General features: G+C 37.9%; 1 long non-coding RNA gene across 1 annotated transcript; it reads left to right on the forward strand.

The window, feature by feature from the left end:
• The first annotated feature begins 490 nt into the window (after positions 1–490).
• Positions 491–8474, forward strand: LOC135965041 (uncharacterized). The gene is made up of 2 exons (XR_010577883.1): positions 491–2444; positions 7539–8474. It is a non-coding gene; the product is annotated as an uncharacterized lncRNA (long non-coding RNA).
• Positions 8475–9083: the final 609 nt, after the last annotated feature.

Raw genomic sequence — 9083 nt, forward strand, 5'->3', positions numbered from 1 at the left:
CTCGAAGAGTCTCCCCAGCTCAAGATCCTTAGCTTAATCATACCTATAAAGTCACTTTTGCCATATAAGATAATATATTCACAGGCTCTGGGAATTGGAATGTGGACATTCTTGTGGGGGGCATTATTTAGCCTTCCACATGAGACCTTCTCCACTTATTCCAGTTCTGCCCCATCCTTCTACTCACAGCAAACCACTATCAACTTTTAGGGTTATATCTCAATACCTTTGTTATGTTACACATCTATATTCATATGACTTTAGGGCTCCTCTGCAGGTGCATAGAGAAACCAAGAATCAAGCGTTCAGGAATTTGTCATTATGTCACCTGGAGAACCAGGCAAATGTAACGTGTGTCCAAAATGCACTCAAATGATAAGCACTACAAAAAAATTAAGATGAAATTCTTGCCCAATCACTGCTAAGTGGACCACAAAAGCATTTCAATTCATAATATTATTTTATTTTGCTTCTCAAAACAGGTCCCAGTCCTATTCTCTGTAGGTCACAGAATAACCAAAGAGAAGTAAATCCCTATTTCCAATTAAAGCGCAATGGAGGGGAGAGACGTGGGAAGGGCAGGTCCTAATTCTGAAGCCAAAAGGGTGTGGGAAAACCCGAAATATTAAACTGCGATCAGCACCGTGGCACACAGTTTGCTTTTTCCTTTGACCCTCTTGTCCAATAAATGAATGCCTTTAAAATTTTTATTTTAAAATAAAATATTTTATTTTGTTATTAAAATACTTCATTTTAGGGAGCACAATTTGATTGGACCATGTAGTAGGTCTGGGGATATTTCAATAAAAGGATTTCTTTTAGCTAACTGAGGGGAAAACTGGGAGAAAAATGATTCCTAAGTGGAGTTAAGATTCACATTAGGGCCAGGCACGGTGGCTCACTTCTATAATCCCAGCACTATGGGAGGAGAGGCCTGCAGATTATGTGACGTCAGGAGTTTGAGACCAGCCTGGCCAACATGGTGAAACTCTGTCTCTACTGAAAATACAAAATTAGCTGGGCATGGTGGCCCATGCCTGTAATCCCAGCTACTTGGGAGTTTGAAGTAAGAGAATCGCTTGAACCTGGGAGGTAGAGGTTGCAGTGAGGCGAGATTGTGCCATTGCGCGCCAGCCTGGGCAATAAGAGCAAAACTCCGTCTCAAAAAAAAAAAAAAAAGATTCACATCAAGCAGAATGTGGTGGCTGCTGCCTGGAATCCCAGCACTTTGGGAGGCCAAGGCAGGAAGATTACTTGAGGCCAGGAATTCAAGACCAACCTGGCAACAGTGAGACCCCATCTGTACAAAATAAATAAATAAATAAATAAATAAATAAATAAAATAAAAAATAATCACTTTCGTGGAGTTCACTAATCCTGGTTGTCTTCTGGTTTCTATTTCTCCTGATTTATTTTCCCTTGGTGAGAGAATCTCTGATCTTTTGGCCAAAGACATGACTACTCAGAATAAAGTCTACATGGTTTAGTGGTTTAGTCTCCCTTGGTAGGTACTTCTGCATAAGTGATTTTTGTCAAAAAAGATTCAAGGGGAAGTAGTGCACACAATTTCCAGTATGTGCCTTCCTCCCTTCCTGTATCTTACTAAAATATGAACCTGACAGCAAGCCGTCTTGGACCACGTCATGAGGACAATGCTGTATGGATAGCAGAACAAGATAGAAACAGCCATGGTCCTTGGTAACTCTGAGAAATAGAGCCCCTTGAACGGCTTAACTCTGGACTCTTCTGCAAGAAAGGAATTAAACTCGGTTTGGTGTAAGTCAGTTTATTTCATGTCTCCATTGCATGCATCCGAACTTAAATCCTAATAATCCCTGGACATTTAATTTGTGGCGAATTATAATTAAAGTAGAAAGCAGTCGCTCCTTGTCAGTTATTGAATGAAAATCCGCAGATGTTTCTAGCCTGCTGAGAGCCATCTTCTACCAAACATCAGGAGGTCCGGGAGGCAGGTCCATTGGCTTGGGGGAGATGAAATTTTATGAGATTGACGTAGTAGTGGTGTGGCAGATAAACTTTAAGGTGGTCGCACGACCCCTTCCTCTTGGTATTCAGGCCTTTGTGTAATTGTTTCTTCTTAGGTGCATACCAGACCCATGACTTGCTCCTAAACAACAGAATATGGCAAATGGAATGGCACGTCATTTCCATGATTATGTGATGTTATATGACTGTGTATTGCTAGCTGACTGGCTCCACTGACGTTCTCTCTCCCTTGCTGGTTGTGAAGGAGCAAGCTGCCAGAACTCCTAAAGCCACATGGAACTCATTGCTGCCAAAAGGAACTGGGAAGCAAATCCTTCCCTAGCTGAGCCTCAGTTGAGAGCCAGTCCTGGCCAACACCTTGAATGTAGCCTTGTAAGACCTTCTGAGGAGGACCGAGCTATGCCGTGGCCAGATGTGTGACCTGCAGAAACTCTGAGGTAATAATTGTGTGCTGATTCAAGCTCCCAGGTTTGTAGTAATTTCTTCTGCAGCATAGAAGCATAGACTACAAATGTCTGGAAGAGAATAGCATATGGCTTTTTAGTCAACCCATGCATGATTTCAAAGGAGCAGGAGATTTTAGAGGCAATTAGTTTTATAAAGGACATATGAGTCCACTTTGCACTGCTATAAAGAGATAGCAGAGACTGGGTAATTTTATAAGGAAAATAGGCTTATTTGGCTCACGGTTCTGCAGGCTGCGAAAGAAGCGTGGTGCCTGTATCAGTTTCTAAGGCGGGCCTCAGGACGCTTACAGTCATGATGGAAGGCAAGAGGAGCCAGGTGTGGCACACCATGCGAGAGGAGGCAAGACAGAGGGTGCAAGAGGTTCCAGAACCTTTAACAACCATATCTCACGTGAACTTACGACTGTGGGGAGGGCACCAAGTCATTCATGAGGGATCTGCCCTCATGACCTCCCACTAAGCCCCACCTCCAATATTTGGGATCACATTTCAACATAAGATTTGGAGGGGAAAAACAGCAATATTATTAATATCTGAATTCTATTAGAGAGAAAAGGGAAATTTTCCCACATGCTAAACATTCTAAGTTGACTAGAGAAAGATAAGGACTATATAGAGTAAATTTCTAAGACCTATGCTATTTTTAAAACCTCGTGGGATTTGGGACAATGGTGAAGAATGAAGCATATCAATGGCAAAGACATCCTCTTTTCACTTCTATCAAAAAGGATGATGATGAGAGATACTGGGACCCAGAGTAGGATAGAAATATACTTGATGAGAGTAAAAAATTTCTTACAGATGTCAAGAATGAGAGATATTGGTCAGTTTAAATTTTGTTTTAATTACAGGTATTTTGACTATGAAGCAAACCTTTTCCTTTTCCAAAATGGAAGCACGCCTTCTGAAAGGGAAATTGTTAATTACATGTGCATAGATGTGGACTCATCGGGAGCTAATTATTTAATATAAATGCTTGGAGGTTTCAAAAATATTTGTTTATTGGGAATGTAAACTTGTGACTTTAAAATAGATGAGAGATAGTTCCTCCTGATTTGGGTAGGCTCCTTTCTCAAAAATTCACTGGAAAAATCATATAGAGAAAAACATAAATGCTAGAGAATACAAACAACATCCATAAAAGAGAAATTCCTGTGGAAATGGAAGAAAGTTTTGAAATGAGATGGTGGTTATGGTTTGTGGATGGGTGCGTAGTGGCTGGGGTCTGAGGCAGAGGGTGTCTGGTGCTGCTATAAAGAGATTTAAAGAAAAGTTTGAAAAATTCAGCTCTTGCCAATCATTCTTTGCCGTGTAATTATTATTGATAACTGCTTCCTGCAGAAACCAGTGACAAAGACCCAAAGGTGGTACACACACCTATCAGGTGAGGAGTTGGGGAAAAATCTGGAGACTGTGTAGCCCTGGAAGCCACACTCTCCCACTTCCCACTGTTACACTGCCATCATTCTTACCGGCTCCCACCCCCAGAGATTCTGATGTAACTGACCTGGGCTGTTGACCTCAGCATCATCGTTTTCAGAGCTTGCCAAGTGATTCTAACATGCAAGTCTTGATCTGAAGGTGTTGCTTAGTGACACAGGAGGATGATTAATTTTGGTTTTATGATGCCTGAGACTTTCTACCCTAAGGCTCATGCCTGTTCACTCCTTGCAGTCATTTGGAATGATAGATCTAAGTGTGGGCTTCTGCAGGCGTGTGAGCCCTTTCTCAGTATACCCTATATGATATCCCTGGGAGAGAATGATTTCATTAGCCAAAATAATGAAATATTTATGGAACTTAATTATCTTGAAAGAAAAACAACAAACCAAAGATCCCTGGAAGTATTAGAATACATGGATGAAAATATTTAAATAAACTTACTATATATATTAAAAGACACAATGGACAAAACATGGACATACTGGACAATATTTGGAATCACATTTCAACTTAAGATTTGGAGAGGACAAATATCTAAACTACATCAGAGGAGAAAGGGAAATTTTCAATGTGGAACAGAAACACAAAAACATAAAAGGAACCTAGGACAAATATTAGGTATGAAAAATTAGATAATTAAAATAAGAAACATAGAAGATGGTATAAATAGCAGAATGGATACAGGTGAAGACCCAGCTGATGAGCTAGAACAGATGGAAAAACAATCCCAAGAAGAAAATAAGAGAAGACAAAGAAATAGAAAATACAAAAGAAAAGTTAAGAGAGATGGAGAATAGAAGTAGAGGTGCTGACTTTTACAGAAAAATGATGATGGAGAAAAGAAAATATTTAAAGATACAATGCAGAACTTCCTCCAGAATTAAAGAAATAGGAAAGACTTCAGATCGCAAAGACTCCTAATGTACCAAACAAGAGACAAAAGGAAAAACGTGTTTGACAGACTTTGTTTCCCTAAGTACTGATTACAGGATTACAAGTGTGAGCCATTGTGCCAGGCTGAATGCATACATTTAAAAAAAAATGCTGAAAGTTAATGAGTCAGGTAAAATAAACCATCAAAATAAATCAAAGAAAGTGGAAAAGGGAAAATTCATATTTTACAGCTGTGAAAATAAATTAACTATAGCCACATACAATAATGTGAATAATAATTTAGAAATGTTCAGTGAAAAAAGACTACATTTAGTATGATACTTTTTTTGCTTTGCTTGCTTATTTGTTTTTTATTATGGTAAAAATCATGTAACAAAAAATGTACTATCTTAATTATTTTTTTTCTTCATGCATGTTCTGCTTTGTATTCTATCTCAACTAGTATTAAGTATCCAATTCAGTAGTAAATATAGTCCATTGTTGTGAAACAGCTCTTGAGAACATCCTCACGTTGCCAGTCTGAAACTCTGTACCTGTTAAACAACAGCCTCCACTTTTCCTTTACCCTTTAGTCCCTGGTAACTGTTTTATTCTGTTTCATTGAATTTGAGTTTAGATACCTTACATAAATAGAATCATATAGTATTTGTCTTTTTGGAGTGGCTTATTTCACTTAGCATAGTGTTCTCAAGGTTTATTCATGCTGTAACATGTGTTAGAATACCCTTCTTTTATTTTTATTTTTAGTAGAGATGGGGTTTCGCCATGTTGCCCAGGCTGGTCTTGAACTCCTGAGCTCAAGTGATCAGCCTCCCAAAGTGCTAGGATTATAGGTGTGAGCCACTGCGCCTGGCCCCATTCTTTTGAAAGGCTGTATAGTATTATATTGCATTAAAAATCCATTCTTCTGTTGATGGACGTTTGTGTTGCCTTCACCTCTTGGTTATCGTGAACAATATTGTTATGAGAATGAAATACTTTTTAAGTTCATAGGACATACAAAACTATCTTAGTCATTGGATAAAAATATCCTAAGAAGTTAACAGAATGCTAAATAGAAAATTCAGGGTGATTGGTCATTTGGGAGCAGGGCTTGAAGGCTGGGAAATGAAATGAAGTGATGTGATGATCAGAGTTATGGCTCTCCAATTGGCTAGGCACTCATGACTGTTTACAGTATTATAATAAATATATATGCAAGCAAATGACATAAATTAAACAGAATTATGCATGAACCAATGAAGACAGTGTACCATAAACCAAAGCTTTCAATTTATTCAGTTGTGTTCACCTGAGATTCATTAGAAAAACAAACACAGATGTCCTCTGTGATGTGTATCTATTTGCATGTGCTCAAGAAAGCGGTGAATAATTTGCTCCATTTATTTTTTAATTCATAAAATTCAGAGTAAATTGTTTTTTATTGTATTTTCAATGGATTTATTCAGGTATAATTGTGCACATACGTAAAGTGAACAATTTCATCAGTTTTAACATATGTATACACTCATGAAACCATCATTACTATTGAGATAATGAACATAGCCACAATCCCCAAAAGGTTTTTCCTGCTCCATTCTAATCCCTCCCTTCTGATCCTCTCTATCACCCCAGGCAACCACTGCCATGCTTCTTGTTCCTACAGATTAGTTTGCATTGTCCGGAATTTTATATAAATGAAATAATATATACTTCTTTGGTCTGGCTTCTTGCACTCAGAATAGTTATTTTGAGCTTTAACAAAATAATTATTGTTGTATGTGTCAGTAGGCAATTCCTTTTTATTGGTGAGTGGTATTCCATTGTGTGAACATAGCAAAGTTTCTTTACCCATTCACCTTTTAAATTCAGCCATTTTAGTAGGTGAGTGATGGTATCCCATTGTAGTTTTAGTTTGCATTTCCCTAATAACCAATGATAGTAAACATCTTTTCACGTGGCTATTTGCCATCAGCTTATCTTCTTTGGTGAAATGTCTGTTGAAATCTTATTAGTTTTTTTCATTGAGATATTTTATTTTTGAAGTTTGACAGTTCTTTATGTATTTTAGGTATAAGTCCTTTATCAGATATGATTTGCAAGTCTGTAGACTTTTTATACTCTTTTTTTCTTATTTCGTGTCACCTGTTAACACCCATCTTTATGCTCTCAATAGTGTATTTTGAAGAGCAGAAGTTTTAAATTTTGATGAAGCTCAGTCTACACTAATATGGATTGTGCTTTTTGATATCTTATTGAAGAAATCTTTGTCTAACCTAACGCCACATACATTTTCTTCTATGCTTTCTTCTAAAGGTTTTATAATTTTAATTATGTTTCCATCTTTTTCCCTGGGTGTTGGATTCAAAGTGTGGTAAGAAGAATTCTAAGATTGCCCCAGTGATTTCTGCCCCCTAGTGTTATGTCTGTGATTATATCATGGAATATTGCAGAAGGGATTTTGCAAATGTAATTAAGGCTACTAATCAATTGTGTTTGAGTTAATAAAAATGAGATTATCTGGGTGGGCCAAACCCAATTACATGAAGTCTTTAAAAGCAGAGCATTTTCTCCAGCTAGTTGCAGACTAGGAAGTCAGAGATGTAAAGCATAAGATGGACTTGATGTGCGGTTGCTGGCTTGAAGTTGGAGGGGACCACACATCAAGGAAATGAGGACTTAAATCCTAAACTGCAAAGAACCGCATTCTGTCAACAAGAGTGAATCTGAAAGCTGATTCTTCCCCAGAGCCTCTGATGAGAATTCAGCCCAGCTGACACCTTGATGTCCACCTTGTGACACCTTGATGTCCACCTTGTGATACCTTGAGAAGAATCCCTGCCCCCCAGCATGCTGAACTTTTGATCTACAAAACTGTGAGCTAATAAATGGATGTTGTTTTAAGCAGCTAAGTTTGTGGTAATGTGCTACATGTGCACTAGAAAACTAACATAAATCGTTATTTATATTATTGTAGCTGTATCTTTTACATATGTCGTAAATATTCTTTAGTGTGATTTTATTATCAAATAAACTTTTTCTTAAAAAAAGAGAAAGCCAGAAAATAAGTCTCATGATGTCAGTGGGCCTTCTGAACAGTGCAGGTGTAAAAAGGGGAAGGGAGGGACTGTGAAAAGAATGTAAAGATTTGCCACACTCAATAATGATGATATGTATTCAAGATATATTATGAGTTATGGGTCATGCCCAAAGCCTTTTAATAATATGTCTTTTATTAGATGGCATAAAGTTACCAACAAATATTATAACATTGAGCCAAGAATGCATACTACTATTTATGGAGGCCCAGAATTTGGAAAATGATTCAGTCCTGTTTATTCTATATAATGATGTTATTTTTGTACTAAACATAGGGGTTGTAAAGTGATTCTGTATGTTAGTTTAAATGTGTAAATATTTCTCTTATGGTATCCTTATGTACACTGACTATCAATATTTTATTTTATGGCGGGCTTGAATTAAATCCATTACAATCAAAGAAGGCATCTGAACCTTGAGTGAGGCTGGCATGGCTGCTAGCATCCTGAATCCATCAGGCACAGAATTGCTACGACTAATATGAGTGAAATAAGGACATAAAACCCTGGGGCCTTAAGAAGGAAACTCCACTGACTCCAAAAAAACATTTTAACAGATGTTATGTGCATGGCACCAAATAAATAAGACCTGATGTAAGTAATCAGCCACAAGATGGCATTTGAATACTGAAGTATTTAAAGTTTGGGACACTACTGTAACTTAAATACATGCCTAAAATTGGTCACTTCCCTTCCCCATCCATTTTCTCTCATACCACCGTAAGATTAAAATTGCTGAGTTTATTTCCTCTGAGCCTAACAGTCATAAAACATCTTCTTTATTTTCAACTTGCTTGTTTTTGATCTCCTATTATGGCTAATCTTGTGTTTTAACTTGATTGGGCCATGGGGTACCCAGATATTTGGTCAAACACTATTTTGGGTGCTGCTGTGAGGGTGTTTTTAGATGAAATTAACATTTATTTGTTTTTATTATTATTATTATTATTTTCAAGACAGGCTCTTGCTCTGTCACCCAGGCTGACATGATCTCGGCTCACTGCAACCCCCGCCTCCTGGGTTCAAGCAATTCTCCTGCTTCAGCCTCCTGAGTAGCTGTGACTACAGATGTGTGCCACCTTGCCCAGCTAATTTTTTTGTATTTTTAGTAGAGGCAGATTTTCACCATGATGGCCAGGCTGGTCTCAACCTCTTGGCCTCAAGTGATCTACCTGCCTTGGCCTCCCAAAGTGCT

Source organism: Macaca fascicularis, chromosome 9, assembly GCF_037993035.2.
Source record: "Macaca fascicularis isolate 582-1 chromosome 9, T2T-MFA8v1.1".
NCBI lineage: Eukaryota > Metazoa > Chordata > Mammalia > Primates > Cercopithecidae > Macaca > Macaca fascicularis.